Source organism: Bombina bombina, chromosome 3, assembly GCF_027579735.1.
Source record: "Bombina bombina isolate aBomBom1 chromosome 3, aBomBom1.pri, whole genome shotgun sequence".
Taxonomy (NCBI): Eukaryota; Metazoa; Chordata; class Amphibia; order Anura; family Bombinatoridae; genus Bombina; species Bombina bombina.
Window position 1 is genome coordinate 788,481,027 of NC_069501.1, and position 17,993 is coordinate 788,499,019.

At 41.1% G+C, this 17,993-nt stretch overlaps 1 protein-coding gene across 1 annotated transcript in view; it reads left to right on the plus strand.

The window, feature by feature from the left end:
* REV1 (REV1 DNA directed polymerase) overlaps positions 1-17,993 on the plus strand; it is a 390,819-nt gene that overhangs the window by 20,715 nt on the left and 352,111 nt on the right.

Here is a 17,993-nt window from a genome sequence, read left to right on the forward strand (position 1 = left end):
TACAAAACCATTCATAATTGCCACTTCTGAGAAGATAAAACAATACTGTTATTAATGCATAATGTGGGCAGAGTATTCATACTGCCTCTTATAACAAAATAAAATAAAATAAGACAATGCGGCTACTGATACTGCCTGAGGCTCATACACCAATCAAAGAAATGTTAAACTCAGTGTAGCGCAACAGTAACTCACTCACTTGTTTACTTAAGGTAGATCACACATAACCTGCCATTTTACCAATGTCATCATAACGCATATACCACATACCTGGGCTAACAGCGTGGCCGCCCGACGGACATCTGAGACGCACACACCCGACTCTGTGTGATGACGTCATGCGGCTACACGCTGTGTTAAATACCAGGTTGCCATAGTGACACTACACACTATTGGACTGGATCCGGTAAAGAAACTGCCCTTGCTACCGATACATATGTAAATCTCAACCCTGCGCAGCCCAATAAAGGAATGAATACTAAGTCAGAGTGACTCCAAGCGGCACATGTTATTAATGCAGCTATTTATATTGAAACCTAGTTGAATCCATAAATAAAGCCACTATATTTGCAATCCTAATAACCTCTAAGAAAACACCACAGTAATGTTCAAAAAGCCATCAACAACAAAATGTAGACAAATAAAATAAAATAAAATGAAATAAAGTAAACAAAACACATAAAAAAATAAAAATAAATGGAAATAAAATAATAAAATAATGATAAAACTAAAATGAAATAGAAATAAAAATAATAAAATAAACATACAAATACAAAAAATATAAAAAATATAAAAGATAAAAAACAATAATGACAATAAGAAATAAAATAAAAATAAATCAATAAATACAATGAAAAGAAACAACACAAGCGGAGAAAAAGAAAGAGAAAAAAAGAGAGAGAAAAAGAGAGCAAAGACCACCCCCTCATAGTGAAGAAACAAAAGAAACAAGAGAAAATGAAAAAAGAAAAAAGATAGGCAAGAGAACAAAGACAAACCCCATTGTGAGAAGAGAACAAGAAAGAAATGAAATAGACAAAAGGAAGAGGTTAGATATGGAGAAGAATAGATCATCGACTCTCATAGGTAGAACTCAATAGATAGAAAATTCAGCTATCCCATGAGCCATTCAATCCGTCTTCTTCATAGACATCCACTAGAGTTCCATAAAGTTCTCAAATTTTTAAATTTTTAGGAAACAATGCCAATCCAAGTTCACATTCAGACCCTTTGGGTGTATGGTATTAAGACGGAAGATCCACTTGGATTCAACTTGCAGTAATTTATTGTCCCGGTCCCCACCCCTGGAGGGGATGGGGACATGGTCTATGATCTTAAACCTTAGATCCTGTACGCTGTGTCCACTGGTAGCGAAATGGTGTGCCACTGGTTGTTCACTTCTATGATTTTTGATGGCTGTCCTGATGGCCGACCGGTGGTTGGCCATGCAGGTGCGAATGTCATCCACTGTTTTCCCCACGTAGAATAAACCACATGGGCAGTTGATTAAGTAGACCACATAGGTTGTGGTACAGGTCAAATAATGTTGTATCTTAAAGATTACATTTGTGTCAGGATGTCGAAATGTGGCCCCAGGAATCATCGCATGGCAGGTAGTGCAACCACTGCAACAATAGCATCCCTTCTTATTCGAGGATAGCCAGGTTTTTCTATCATAACAGTGTTTGGGGTCCGTTATCACCAATTGGTCCCTCAAATTGCGGTTTCTCTTGAACCCCACTCTTGGACTCCCCCATTCGCCAAATGGAAGACCTGTATCATCCTTGATGATGTGCCAGTGGGCCCTTAGACACTGTCCTATGTTCTTTGTATCTGGGCAGTATCTGGTTACAAATGTCATCCTTTGAGTATCATCCCTTGTGTGTCCCTTATTGGGGTCATCCTGTTCCCTCATGCATGCCAGGAGATAGTCCCATTTATAACCCCTTGCCATCTCTTGTAGCTGTACTTTCATGACCTCAGTATTGCTGTTATTTCTGTTTACTCTTGTCATCTGGCCCCGTGGTATAACCTGGTATTTAACACAGCGTGTAGCCGCATGACGTCATCACACAGAGTCGGGTGTGTGCGTCTCAGATGTCCGTCGGGCGGCCACGCTGTTAGCCCAGGTATGTGGTATATGCGTTATGATGACATTGGTAAAATGGCAGGTTATGTGTGATCTACCTTAAGTAAACAAGTGAGTGAGTTACTGTTGCGCTACACTGAGTTTAACATTTCTTTGATTGGTGTATGAGCCTCAGGCAGTATCAGTAGCCGCATTGTCTTATTTTATTTTATTTTGTTATAAGAGGCAGTATGAATACTCTGCCCACATTATGCATTAATAACAGTATTGTTTTATCTTCTCAGAAGTGGCAATTATGAATGGTTTTGTAACTCTGCCCATATTAGCATTTGATAGGGATATTCTTGATGCCAGGTTGTTTAATCAGAATTTATTCATGTTATCCAGGGGGCTGACAACGTGCATATATTTCTACTGTGCACACTATGGTATAGTCACTAGTACACTTTTATATAGATACAACACATGTGTTAGGGGACACACAGGTATTTATTTCACTTATTTTGTGAGTAGGAGAATCTATGCTCTATTCTCCTTATATTTCTAATTACACCAGCATGATACACTTATCATTACACCTGACTGTCTTGTTTACTCCATATGGCTATATGTTTATGGCTATCATTACACCTGACTGTCTTGTTTACTCCATATGGCTATATGTAATGCCATTAGTTTTAGGTGCTTTGGTGTACTTGTCTTTTTGATTTTTGACATTTGACAAAGGCACAGTAATGTGCCGAAACGTTATGTCTGGATTTTAAATTGAATTAATAAAATGATTTTTTTATAAAAAGCCCAGTGAGTGCCTGCATCTTTGGATTGTTTGGATACTTTTACAGCAGTGCACCGTGGCATTTCTGCTTGTGGGTAAGATTGTGCTGTCCTTTTTGGACTATAATTAATATAAATATATATATATATATATATATATATATATATATATATATATATATATATATATATATATATATTACAGTGTATGTGTGTGTGTATATGTGTGTGTGTGTGTATATGTGTGTGTATATATATATATATATATATATATATATATATATATATATATATATATATATATATATATATATATATATATATATATATATATATATATATATATATAATAAAAAAATATGTCTATTGGATTATATTTTTCAGTTTCCGCCGTGTATATACATTTATTATTTATATATGCCGCTTGATTGCACCAGATTGATTTGTAAATCAAAATTTTAAAATGTATTTGTACCGAGAGCAAGGATTCATTAGATAATATATTACATAACTATTAATCAGTTACTGTTTCACTCATTTTATTATTTTTTAGTTAAAATTATGATTTCTATTGTGTTGTCATATTTGCATGTCCAGCCGGCTTGGACAGTGAAATATACAAGACATGTAACTGATTTAAATGACAAAATTTTTAAAAATAATTGTACGGTGCAAATCAAATGGCATATCTACCTATCGACAGAACATTATTAACAAAACAAACAAAAACTTGATATTCAGTGGATTATTACCCAAATTCTGACATATTATAATTTTATACAGAATAAACCTAACAACTCTTTTGACTGTATTTTGCAGACATATATTATTTATAAAAAAAAAAGACGCCAAATTAAAATTCTCATTTAGTCCCTTCGGTTGTAGGGTATCCAGTTTCAAAATCCAGAATGTTTCTCTCTGGTTTTCTGGTGGTCTTCTTTCTCTGTCACCTTTTCTTCTATCAATCGGAATGTGCTCTTTTCCTAGGAATTCCAGGTCTTTAGTATTTCTATTGTGTTCCTGGTTGAAATGGCGAGAAACAGAGTGTTTGACAAAGCCTATTTTGTTGATGTGTATTCATCAGATTTGTTTTTTAGAAATATTTTTTTAAAGCTATTTTTTAATAAAAGAAAGCATTTTTTCTATACATTGGGATTTCCGAATTTGTATATGCTGTAGACAGCGCTGTTTATATATCCATAAACAAATATATGTATGTATATATATATATGTATGTATATATATTATACTTCCCCTGATCTCTCCCTACCAGTAGTAATAGTATGGAGGTTATGTAAAACACCTTTTCTCCAACATAGGTGTGTCCGGTCCACGGCGTCATCCTTACTTGTGGGATATTCTCTTCCCCAACAGGAAATGGCAAAGAGCCCAGCAAAGCTGGTCACATGATCCCTCCTAGGCTCCGCCTACCCCAGTCATTCTCTTTGCCGTTGTACAGGCAACATCTCCACGGAGATGGCTTAGAGTTTTTTAGTGTTTAACTGTAGTTTTTATTATTCAATCAAGAGTTTGTTATTTTAAAATAGTGCTGGTATGTACTATTTACTCAGAAACAGAAAAGAGATGAAGATTTCTGTTTGTATGAGGAAAATGATTTTAGCAACCGTCACTAAAATCCATGGCTGTTCCACACAGGACTGTTGAGAGCAATTAACTTCAGTTGGGGGAACAGTGAGCAGTCTCTTGCTGCTTGAGGTATGACACATTCTAACAAGACGATGTAATGCTGGAAGCTGTCATTTTCCCTATGGGATCCGGTAAGCCATGTTTATTACGATTGTAAATAAGGGCTTCAAAAAGGGCTTATTAAGACTGTAGACTTTTTCTGGGCTAAATCGATTCATTATTAACACATATTTAGCCTTGAGGAATCATTTTATCTGGGTATTTTGATATAATAATATCGGCAGGCACTGTTTTAGACACCTTATTCTTTAGGGGCTTTCCCAAAGCATAGGCAGAGCCTCATTTTCGCGCCGGTGTTGCGCACTTGTTTTTGAGAGGCATGGCATGCTGTCGCATGTGAGAGGAGCTCTGATACTTAGAAAAGACTTTCTGAAGGCGTCATTTGGTATCGTATTCCCCTTGGGGCTTGGTTGGGTCTCAGCAAAGCAGATACCAGGGACTGTAAAGGGGTTAAAGTTCAAAACGGCTCCGGTTCCGTTATTTTAAGGGTTAAAGCTTCCAAATTTGGTGTGCAATACTTCTAAGGCTTTAAGACACTGTGGTGAAAATTTGGTGAATTTTGAACAATTCCTTCATGTTTTTTCGCAATTGCAGTAATAAAGTGTGTTCAGTTTAAAATTTAAAGTGACAGTAACGGTTTTATTTTAAAACGTTTTTTGTACTTTGTTATCAAGTTTATGCCTGTTTAACATGTCTGAACTACCAGATAGACTGTGTTCTGAATGTGGGGAAGCCAGAATTCCTATTCATTTAAATAAATGTGATTTATGTGACAATGACAATGATGCCCAAGATGATTCCTCAAGTGAGGGGAGTAAGCATGGTACTGCATCATTCCCTCCTTCGTCTACACGAGTCTTGCCCACTCAGGAGGCCCCTAGTACATCTAGCGCGCCAATACTCCTTACTATGCAACAATTAACGGCTGTAATGGATAATTCTGTCAAAAACATTTTAGCCAAAATGAACACTTATCAGCGTAAGCGCGACTGCTCTGTTTTAGATACTGAAGAGCATGACGACGCTGATAATAATATTTCTGAAGGGCCCCTAACCCAGTCTGATGGGGCCAGGGAGGTTTTGTCTGAGGGAGAAATTACTGATTCAGGGAACATTTCTCAACAAGCTGAACCTGATGTGATTTCATTTAAATTTAAGTTGGAACATCTCCGCATTCTGCTTAAGGAGGTATTATCCACTCTGGATGATTGTGACAAGTTGGTCATCCCAGAGAAACTATGTAAAATGGACAAGTTCCTAGAGGTGCCGGGGCTCCCAGAAGCTTTTCCTATACCCAAGCGGGTGGCGGACATTGTTAATAAAGAATGGGAAAGGCCCGGTATTCCTTTCGTCCCTCCCCCCATATTTAAAAAATTGTTTCCTATGGTCGACCCCAGAAAGGACTTATGGCAGACAGTCCCCAAGGTCGAGGGAGCGGTTTCCACTTTAAACAAACGCACCACTATACCCATAGAGGATAGTTGTGCTTTCAAAGATCCTATGGATAAAAAATTAGAAGGTTTGCTTAAAAAGATGTTTGTTCAGCAGGGTTACCTTCTACAACCAATTTCATGCATTGTCCCTGTCGCTACAGCCGCATGTTTCTGGTTCGATGAGCTGATAAAGGCGGTCGATAGTGATTCTCCTCCTTATGAGGAGATTATGGACAGAATCAATGCTCTCAAATTGGCTAATTCTTTCACCCTAGACGCCACTTTGCAATTGGCTAGGTTAGCGGCTAAGAATTCTGGGTTTGCTATTGTGGCGCGCAGAGCGCTTTGGTTGAAATCTTGGTCGGCTGATGCGTCTTCCAAGAACAAGCTACTTAACATTCCTTTCAAGGGGAAAACGCTGTTTGGCCCTGACTTGAAAGAGATTATCTCTGATATCACTGGGGGTAAGGGCCACGCCCTTCCTCAGGATCGGCCTTTCAAGGCAAAAAATAAACCTAATTTTCGTCCCTTTCGTAGAAACGGACCAGCCCAAAGTGCTACGTCCTCTAAGCAAGAGGGTAATACTTCTCAAGCCAAGCCAGCTTGGAGACCAATGCAAGGCTGGAACAAGGGTAAGCAGGCCAAGAGACCTGCCACTGCTACCAAGACAGCATGAAATGTTGGCCCCCGATCCGGGACCGGATCTGGTGGGGGGCAGACTCTCTCTCTTCGCTCAGGCTTGGGCAAGAGATGTTCTGGATCCTTGGGCGCTAGAAATAGTCTCCCAAGGTTATCTTCTGGAATTCAAGGGACTTCCCCCAAGGGGGAGGTTCCACAGGTCTCAGTTGTCTTCAGACCACATAAAAAGACAGGCATTCTTACATTGTGTAGAAGACCTGTTAAAAATGGGAGTGATTCATCCTGTTCCATTAAGAGAACAAGGGATGGGGTTCTACTCCAATCTGTTCATAGTTCCCAAAAAAGAGGGAACGTTCAGACCAATCTTAGATCTCAAGATCTTAAACAAGTTTCTCAAGGTTCCATCGTTCAAGATGGAAACCATTCGAACTATTCTTCCTTCCATCCAGGAAGGTCAATTCATGACCACGGTGGATTTAAAGGATGCGTATCTACATATTCCTATCCACAAGGAACATCATCGGTTCCTGAGGTTCGCATTCCTGGACAAACATTACCAGTTCGTGGCGCTTCCTTTCGGATTAGCCACTGCTCCAAGGATTTTCACAAAGGTACTAGGGTCCCTTCTAGCTGTGCTAAGACCGAGGGGCATTGCTGTAGTACCTTACTTGGACGACATTCTGATTCAAGCGTCGTCCCTTCCTCAAGCAAAGGCTCACACGGACATTGTCCTGGCCTTTCTCAGATCTCACGGATGGAAAGTGAACGTGGAAAAGAGTTCTCTATCTCCGTCAACAAGGGTTCCCTTCTTGGGAACAATAATAGACTCCTTAGAAATGAGGATTTTTCTGACAGAGGCCAGAAAAACAAAACTTCTAGACTCTTGTCGGATACTTCATTCCGTTCCTCTTCCTTCCATAGCTCAGTGCATGGAAGTGATCGGGTTGATGGTAGCGGCAATGGACATAGTTCCTTTTGCGCGCATTCATCTAAGACCATTACAACTGTGCATGCTCAGTCAGTGGAATGGGGACTATACAGACTTGTCTCCGAAGATACAAGTAAATCAGAGGACCAGAGACTCACTCCGTTGGTGGCTGTCCCTGGACAACCTGTCACGAGGGATGACATTCCGCAGACCAGAGTGGGTCATTGTCACGACCGACGCCAGTCTGATGGGCTGGGGCGCGGTCTGGGGATCCCTGAAAGCTCAGGGTCTTTGGTCTCGGGAAGAATCTCTGTTACCGATAAATATTCTGGAACTGAGAGCGATATTCAATGCTCTCAAGGCTTGGCCTCAGCTAGCGAGGGCCAAGTTCATACGGTTTCAATCAGACAACATGACAACTGTTGCGTACATCAACCATCAGGGGGGAACAAGGAGTTCCCTGGCGATGGAAGAAGTGACCAAAATCATTCTATGGGCGGAGTCTCACTCCTGCCACCTGTCTGCTATCCACATCCCAGGAGTGGAAAATTGGGAAGCGGATTTTCTGAGTCGTCAGACATTGCATCCGGGGGAGTGGGAACTCCATCCGGAAATCTTTGCCCAAGTCACTCAGCTGTGGGGCATTCCAGACATGGATCTGATGGCCTCTCGTCAGAACTTCAAAGTTCCTTGCTACGGGTCCAGATCCAGGGATCCCAAGGCGGCTCTAGTGGATGCACTAGTAGCACCTTGGGCCTTCAAACTAGCTTATGTGTTCCCGCCGTTTCCTCTCATCCCCAGGCTGGTAGCCAGGATCAATCAGGAGAGGGCGTCGGTGATCTTGATAGCTCCTGCGTGGCCACGCAGGACTTGGTATGCAGATCTGGTGAATATGTCATCGGCTCCACCTTGGAAGCTACCTTTGAGACGAGACCTTCTTGTTCAGGGTCCGTTCGAACATCCGAATCTGGTTTCACTCCAGCTGACTGCTTGGAGATTGAACGCTTGATCTTATCGAAGCGAGGGTTCTCAGATTCTGTTATCGATACTCTTGTTCAGGCCAGAAAGCCTGTAACTAGAAAGATTTACCACAAAATTTGGAAAAAATATATCTGTTGGTGTGAATCTAAAGGATTCCCTTGGGACAAGGTTAAGATTCCTAGGATTCTATCCTTCCTTCAAGAAGGATTGGAAAAAGGATTATCTGCAAGTTCCCTGAAGGGACAGATTTCTGCCTTGTCTGTGTTACTTCACAAAAAGCTGGCCGCTGTGCCAGATGTTCAAGCCTTTGTTCAGGCTCTGGTTAGAATTAAGCCTGTTTACAAACCTTTGACTCCTCCTTGGAGTCTCAATTTAGTTCTTTCAGTTCTTCAGGGGGTTCCGTTTGAACCCTTGCATTCCGTTGATATTAAGTTATTATCTTGGAAAGTTTTGTTTTTAGTTGCAATTTCTCTGCTAGAAGAGTTTCAGAATTATCTGCTCTGCAGTGTTCTCCTCCTTATCTGGTGTTCCATGCAGATAAGGTGGTTTTACGTACTAAACCTGGTTTTCTTCCAAAAGTTGTTTCTAACAAAAACATTAACCAGGAGATTATCGTACCTTCTCTGTGTCCGAAACCAGTTTCAAAGAAGGAACGTTTGTTGCACAATTTGGATGTTGTTCGCGCTCTAAAATTCTATTTAGATGCTACAAAGGATTTTAGACAAACATCTTCCTTGTTTGTTGTTTATTCCGGTAAAAGGAGAGGTCAAAAAGCAACTTCTACCTCTCTCTCTTTTTGGATTAAAAGCATCATCAGATTGGCTTACGAGACTGCCGGACGGCAGCCTCCCGAAAGAATCACAGCTCATTCCACTAGGGCTGTGGCTTCCACATGGGCCTTCAAGAACGAGGCTTCTGTTGATCAAATATGTAGGGCAGCGACTTGGTCTTCACTGCACACTTTAACCAAATTTTACAAGTTTGATACTTTTGCTTCTTCTGAGGCTATTTTTGGGAGAAAGGTTTTGCAAGCCGTGGTGCCTTCCATTTAGGTGACCTGATTTGCTCCCTCCCTTCATCCGTGTCCTAAAGCTTTGGTATTGGTTCCCACAAGTAAGGATGACGCCGTGGACCGGACACACCTATGTTGGAGAAAACAGAATTTATGTTTACCTGATAAATTACTTTCTCCAACGGTGTGTCCGGTCCACGGCCCGCCCTGGTTTTTTTAATCAGGTCTGATGATTTATTTTCTTTAACTACAGTCACCACGGTACCATATGGTTTCTCCTATGCAAATATTCCTCCTTAACGTCGGTCGAATGACTGGGGTAGGCGGAGCCTAGGAGGGATCATGTGACCAGCTTTGCTGGGCTCTTTGCCATTTCCTGTTGGGGAAGAGAATATCCCACAAGTAAGGATGACGCCGTGGACCGGACACACCGTTGGAGAAAGTAATTTATCAGGTAAACATAAATTCTGTTTTTGACAGGTGGACACGCCCCTTTCCCCCTAACCCCGCCCCTTTCTACTCCCACTTTTGCGCCCCTTTTTAATATCAATTTGATGTAAAATTGATATAAAAAGGGAGATTTTGATACGAATTTCATATAAAATTGATACTAAAAAGTGTTTTTAATACGAATTTGATATAAAACTGATATAAAATTGTTTTTTTTATAACCTAATAAAAGAAAATATCAAAACAATTGAGTTTTATACACTCTCTTATAAACTCTTATAACCCTTTTTAATCCTATTACATTTTATATCCTTTTCATAGCAAATCCTGACATGCCTTATTAAACCTATTGAACATTATAGAGGATATATATACAGTATATTAAGATTTTATATCCATTTTTAATAGAATACAATATCAAAGTATACTTTACACTTTTTTAATTAAATAACATTAAACTTTATAGTCTTTTCTTTATAAATCTCCTAATCAACAATATCAAAATAATTAAGCTTAATACCCTCTTATAACCTTTTAATCTAAATCCTAATAAGAACATTTTTTTATATCAAATTCATATTAAAAACACTTTTTAATATCAATTTTATATTAAATTTGTATCAAAATCTCCCTTTTTATATCAATTTTATATCAAATTGATATTAAAAAGGGCCGTAAAAGTGAGAGTAGAAAGGGGCGGGGTTAGGGGAGGAGAAAGGGACATATCCACCTGTCAAAAAGGTGTTTGACATAACCTCCATACTATTACTACTCCTGCCTTCTCTCAAACAGCTATCTTCCCTCCTCCACCCCCCCAAAGGTCACCCCCATCTTAAGTACTGGCAGAAAGTCTGCCAGTATAATTTTTTTTTTTAAAATGATATATTTTCTGCATGGTAGTATCCCCTCTCTGTATCGGTAACTCTGCAAATCTATTTCTGCAGTAGCCAACTTGTGGGGCATGCAGAAATAGCGCAATCTCACTATTTTGAGCGAGATTGCGGCAGAGAGAAGCCCAGGACTGCAGCGACCTACATGGTACGTCGCTGGTCCTTAAGGGCATAACGACCAGCGTCGTATAGGGTATGGCACTGGTCGTTAAGGGGTTAAAACCACTATTACCTTAAAGGGACATTAAACACTAGATAAATGCTACATAGAATGATACATTCAAAGAAAAGATCAGTCTAAGAATAACATGTAGATGTAGGTTTTAAAGTTTCATTAGCTGTTTAAATACTGACAAAATAAATTGTAAAGTTTTAGTGTCTATAAAACCATGGGAACTGCCATTTTGTAACTTAGGTTACCTTCTCTGCTATGGCCAATTAGGGAGAGTTATACATAGGTCACTAAGAGTGTATGTATGTATGTATGTATGTGTGTGTGTATGTATATATATGTGTATATATATGTGTGTATATATATATATATATAATCATTTTATATTACCATCTCAAAGAGTTTAATGGCCCTTTTTAAGAATACATTTCTGTATTTCATCTAAAAAAAGGAAATTTATGCTTACCTGATAAATTTGTTTCTTTTACGATATGACGAGTCCACGGATTTCATCCTTACTTATGGGATATCACCTCCTGGTCAGCAGGAGGAGGCAAAGAGCACCACAGCAGAGCTGTATATATAGCTCCTCCCTTCCCTCCCACTCCAGTCATTCGACTGAAGTTAGGAAGAGAAAGGAAAAGCCAAGGTGCAGAGGTGACGAAAGTTTAATAAAAATAAAGACCTGTCTTAGAAAATGACAGGGTGGGCCGTGGACTCATCATATCGTAAAAGAAACAAATTTATCAGGTAAGCATAAATTTCCTTTTCTTTTACAAGATATGACGAGTCCACGGATTTCATCCTTACTTATGGGATACAATACCAAAGCTATAAGACACGGATGAAAGGGAGGGACAAGACAGGAACCTAAACAGAAGGCACCACTGCTTGAAGGACCTTTCTCCCAAAAATAGCCTCGGACGAGGCAAAGGTATCAAATTTGGAAAAAGTGTGAAGAGACGACCAAGTTGCAGCCTTGCAAATCTGTTCAACAGAAGCATCATTTTTAAATGCCCATGAGGAAGCCACAGCCCTAGAGGAATGAGCTGTAATTCGTTCAGGAGGCTGCTGTCCAGCAGTCTCATATGCAAAATGGATGATACTCTTCAGCCAAAAAGGAAGAGAAGTAGCCGTAGCTTTCTGACCCCTACGTTTCCCAGAAAAGACAACAAACAATGAAGATGATTGACAAAATTCCTTAGTCGCCTGCAAGTAGAACTTCAGGGCACAGACTACGTCCAAATTATGTAACAGACGCTCCTTCTTAGAAGAAGGATTAGGACACAATGAAGGAATAACAATTTCCTGATTAATTTTCTTGTTAGAAACAACCTTAGGAAGAAAACCAGGTTTGGTACGCAACAATACCTTATCGGAATGAAAAATAAGATAAGGAGAATCACATTGTAATGCTGAAAGCTCAAACTCTGCGAGCAGAAGAAATAGCAACCAAAAATAAAACTTTCCAAGATAACAACTTAATATCTTTGGAATGCATAGGTTCAAACGGAACCCCTTGAAGAACATTAAGAACTAAATTCAAACTCCAAGGAGGAGCAATTGGTCTAAACACAGGCCTGATTCTAGTCCGAGCCTGACAAAAAGATTGAACATCCGGATCATCTGCCAGACGTTTGTGTAGCAAAATAGATAGAGCAGAAATCTGTCCCTTTAAGGAACTTGCTGACAACCCTTTCTCCAATCCTTCTTGGAGAAAGGACAAAATCCTAGGAATCCTAATCTTACTCCATGAGTAGCCCTTGGATTCGCACCAATAAAGATATTTACGCCATATCTTATGGTAAATTTTTCTAGTAACAGGCTTACGTGCCTGAATCAAAGTATCAATGACCGAATCAGAGAACCCTCGCTTAGATAAAATCAAGCATTCAATCTCCAAGCAGTCCGCTGTAGAGAAATTAGATTCGGATGATGGAAGGGTCCCTGAATGAGAAGGTCCTGCCTCAATGGAAGCTTCCACGGTGGCAGAGAGCACATGTCTACCAGATCAGCATACCAAGTCCTGCGAGGCCACGCAGGAGCGATGACAATCTCTGAAGCCCTCTCCTGTTTGATCCGAGCAATTACCCGGGGAAGGAGAGCAAACGGTGCAAACACATAAGCTAGGTTGAACGACCAAGACACTGCCAAGGCATCTATCAGTTCGGCCTGAGGATCCCTGGACCTGGATCCGTATCTCGGGAGCTTGGCATTCTGACGAGATGCCATGAGATCCAGCTTCGGCCTGCCCCATCTGAGAATTAGGGTGGCAAAGACCTCCGGATGGCGTTCCCATTCCCCCGGATGAACGTCTGTCTGCTCAAAAAATCTGCTTCCCAGTTGTCCACTCCTGGGATGTAGATTGCTGACAGATAACAAGAGTGAGCCTCCGAATTATCTTGGATACTTCTGTCATCGCTAAGGAACTCCTTGTTCCTCCCTGATGATTGATGTAAGCCACAGTCGTGATGTTGTCCGACTGAAATCGGATGAATTTGGCCGAAGCCAATTGAGGCCAAGCCTGAAGAGCATTGAATATTGCCCTCAATTCCAGAATATTGATTGGAAGTAGAGACTCCGACCGAGTCCACACACCCTGAGCCTTCAGGGAGTTCCAGACTGCACCCCATCCTAGTAGACTGGCGTCCGTTGTCACTATCACCCATGAGGGTTTGCGGAAGCACGTCCCTTGGGACAGATGATCCTGCGACAACCACCAAAAAGAGTCTCTTGTCTCCTGATCTAGATCTATCTGAGGAGACAAATTTGCATAATCTCCATTCCACTGTCTGAGCATGCTCAGTTGTAGAGGCCTGAGATGAACACGAGCAAACTGAATGATGTCCATTGCCGCCACCATCAATCCAATTACCTCCATGCACTGAGCCACTGATGGCCGAGGATTGGACTGAAGGGATCGGCATGTATTCAGAATCTTTAACTTTCTGACTTCCGTCAAGAAGATTTTCATGGATATAGAGTCTATTAGAGTTCCTTGGAAAGGAACCCTTGTCCGTGGAATTAGTGAACTCTTTTCTAGATTCACCTTCCACCCGTGAGTCCTTAGAAAGCATAGGACCATGTCGGTATGAGACTTTGTCAGCTGATAAGACGACGCCTGGATCAGAATATCGTCCAGATAAGGCACCACTGCAATGCCCCGCGGTCTGAGAACCGCCAGCAGAGACCCTAGAACCTTCGTAAAGATCCTGCCGTGGCCAGCCCGAAAGGAAGGGCCACGAACTGAAAATGTTTGTCCAGAAAGGCAAACCTCAGGAACTGGTGATGATTTCTGTAGATAGGAATATGAAGATATGCACCCTTTAAGTCCATGGTAGTCATATATTGACCCTCCTGGATCAATGAAAGAATTGTCCGAATAGTCTCCATCTTGAAGGATGGGACTCTGAGAAACTTGTTCAGACTCTTGAGATCTAAAATGGGTCGGAACGTTCCCACTTTTTTGGGAACCACAAAAAGATTTGAGTAAAACCCCTGTCCCTGTTCCTGTTTTGGAACGGGACAAATTACTCCCATAGTGGAGAGGTCTTTTACACAACATAAGAACGCCTCTCTTTTTATCTGGTCTACAGAAAATCGTGAAAGAAGAAACCTTCCCCTTGGGAAAGAATTTTTGAACTCCAACTGATACCCTTGAGACACGATTTCTAGTGTCCAGGGATCCTGAACGTCTCTTATCCAAGCCTGGACAAAGAGAGAAAGTCTGCCCCCCACTAGATCCAGTCCCGGATCGGGGGCTGCCCCTTCATGCTGATTTGGGAGCAGCAGCTGGCTTCTTGGGTTGTTTACCCTTAGTCCAAGCCTGGTTGGGTCTCCAGGTGGACTTGGCTTGTGCAAAATTCCCTTCCTGTTTAGTGGAAGAGGGGACTCCCTTGAAATTTTGAAAGAAACTAAAATTACTCTGTCTACCCCTTTGCTTAGATGTTTTGTCCTGAGGGAGGAGGTGATCTCTTAAGTCAGGCCCGAACAGGGTTTTTCCTTTGAAAGGAATAGCCAAAAGCTTGGATTTAGAGGACACATCCGCAGACCAAGATTTTAACCATAAAGCTCTGCGTGCTAAGATGGAAAATCCTGAATTCTTAGCCGCCAGTTTGGCGATCTGAAAGGCGGCATCCGTAACAAAAGAATTAGCCAGCTTAAGGGCATTAATTCTATCCATTATTTCTTCCAAAGAAGTCTCCGTCTTAAGAGACTCTTCTAGGGCGTCAAACCAAAAGGCAGCCATAGTTGTGTTTGGTACAATGCAGGCCGTCGGTTGTAGTAGAAACCCTTGAAGAACATATAGCTTTTTTAAAAGACCCTCCAACCTTTTATCCATAGGGTCTTTGAAAGCACAACTGTCCTCAATAGGGATAGTCGTACGCTTAGCCAGGGTAGAGATAGCACCCTCCACCTTAGGGATCGTGTGCCAAGAGTCCCGAATGGCGTCAGCTATAGGGTATATTTTCTTGAAAATAGGGGAAGGGGAGAACGGGATACCCGGCCTTTCCCATACCCGCGTAACAATTTCCGAAATTCTCTTACGAACCAGAAAAACATCAGAATAAGAAGGAACCTCTAAGTATTTGTCCATCTTACACAATTTCTCTGGTTGTACCACAATAGAGTCACAGTCGTCCAGAGTCATCAAAACCTCCCGCAGCAACAGACGGAGGTGTTCAAGTTTAAATCTGAAAGACATGACGTCCAACTCTGTCTGGGGCAATACACTTCCTGAGTCAGACAGTTCCCCCTCAGACAGGGTCTCCCTACCCCCCACTTCGGAGCCCTGGAAGGGTACATCGGAGATAGCCATCAAAGCATCAGAAGTCGCAGGGACCACATGGGCTTCTGTCCTGCTGCGTTTGCCTTGTAACACTGGCAACTTAGACAAGACTTCTGTAAGAGTGGATGGCATAACTGCAGCCATATCCTGCAGAGTGAATGAAGTAGACGAGGTTGAAGAACACTGCATCGCTTGGGTGGGCGTTAAAGGTTGTGACGCTTGGGGAGAAAGTTGTGGCATACCCTGGTTCTCATCAGACTGAGAAGCATCCTTAGACAGACTTGCATTAAAGAAAATGTGTTCTTTACAATTTAAAGCCCTCTCAGTACATGAGGGACAAAAAGTAATAGGGGTTCCACATTGGCATCTAAACGCATAGAACAGGTACTTTCCAGAAGTTCAGCCATGACAAACAAACCAGCAATAGCAATATTGGTCGGTTTCTCTAAAATTCCAAGAAATTTAAAAGGCAAATACTTTCGAAAAAAGAAAGTTGCTTTAGAAAACGGGTGTACTGTCTCTTTAAAAATTAAAGCCGCATATGCGTTTGTTGTTCGCACTAGGCTGCATCAATTTTGAAACACCCTAAGACTTATAAAATGTTATACTGTCATAGTTATCTATTATGCAATTTATGTCTAAATTAGCTCCTTGCACCTCGCTACAGCTCTGCTGTGGCGCCTACCTGTCCCCAAAACGAAACACTGAATAGTCGTGGACGGTGCTCCTAAAGTCGCTTGTGAAGTTTGAAAGCGACTTAGGCCACACCGGAGCCTAGATACATGCTGCTCCAAGACAGGATCCGGATAGAGAAGGCGCGTCTGAGCGCGCGAAAATCAAGCCCCGCCCCTCGTGGGCGCAACTAAAGTCCCCGGTTACAGCAAGCACCGCATGGAAAATATAACATGTCGGTCTTTATAATAGTACCTCAATCATCAATGTGCCCTTTCACATAAACACACACTAGTCTAGCAATGTCAAAGTGAAATATAATACTGTGCTACGCCTGCCATAATCTCCCAGCGTCAAGCCCATGGTACAAACATTAGCCCCTGGTTAACCCTTTATTAGGCTACTGATTATCCAAAAAAAAGGGAATACTTGTGCACATAACCTGTAAGGCAAAATGATTACCCTTTCCATGTACAGGGAATAAATGTCAGTCTGTTCTGAGATACTTCAGTCTCCCCAGAAAAAAATGACTGTACATACCTTAATGCTGAACGCAGTAAGAAACAGTCCCACACAATGAAGATGTTCCCTTTCCTCACCTCCAGCACGTCTGTGGGGACAAATAAAGTCTTAGATAATATTTGCTAAGACCATCAGCAGGGCAGCAATCCATATGGGAGCGTGATTACAGAGTGAGAATCTCCCCAGTTCCATTCCTGAAAGCCAGAAGCTCTAGCCCTGAGAAAAAATAGGACACACCGGCACCATTTAAAAATAATAAACTGTTGATTCAAGAATCTAAACTAACACCTCACTTTACCTCTTCCTATCAATAACACAGGCAAAGAGAATGACTGGGGTGGGAGGGAAGGGAGGAGCTATATATACAGCTCTGCTGTGGTGCTCTTTGCCTCCTCCTGCTGATCAGGAGGCGATATCCCATAAGTAAGGATTAAATCCGTGGACTCGTCATATCTTGTAAAAGAAAAAAGGTTTACTTCAGTAGACTATATTGATTTTTTTAGACCATATTGATTTTTCCTTCAAATCAATGTGATGCAAATGTTCCCTACAACAAACATGGACTATCTTTTTGGGAAAGACAATTCTAGATTATATGGGTTTTTGTAAAATTATGTCTGTGGTAATATTCATTGCAAGTTTGTAATTATTGAGCCTAATGATGAGGATTGTTGAATATTTATGCTTCAGAACAATCCAGTACATATTTTCCAGTTGTGTAAAATTTGTTCAGGAGGAGGTCAGGCAACCACTTGAGGTGGTAATGAGAGAGTGCAAAGTACAGGAGAACTGAGTAAAAAAATATTTCGTCAGGAAATCAATTAAAGAAAATTAGGTATTTGGATAAGTTGTACTGGTATTTTAGTTTTTAAAGGGATACAAAACAGTTTGTTTCATTGTTGCAGTGGATTATACTTTATAGAAATTGTTGCTAT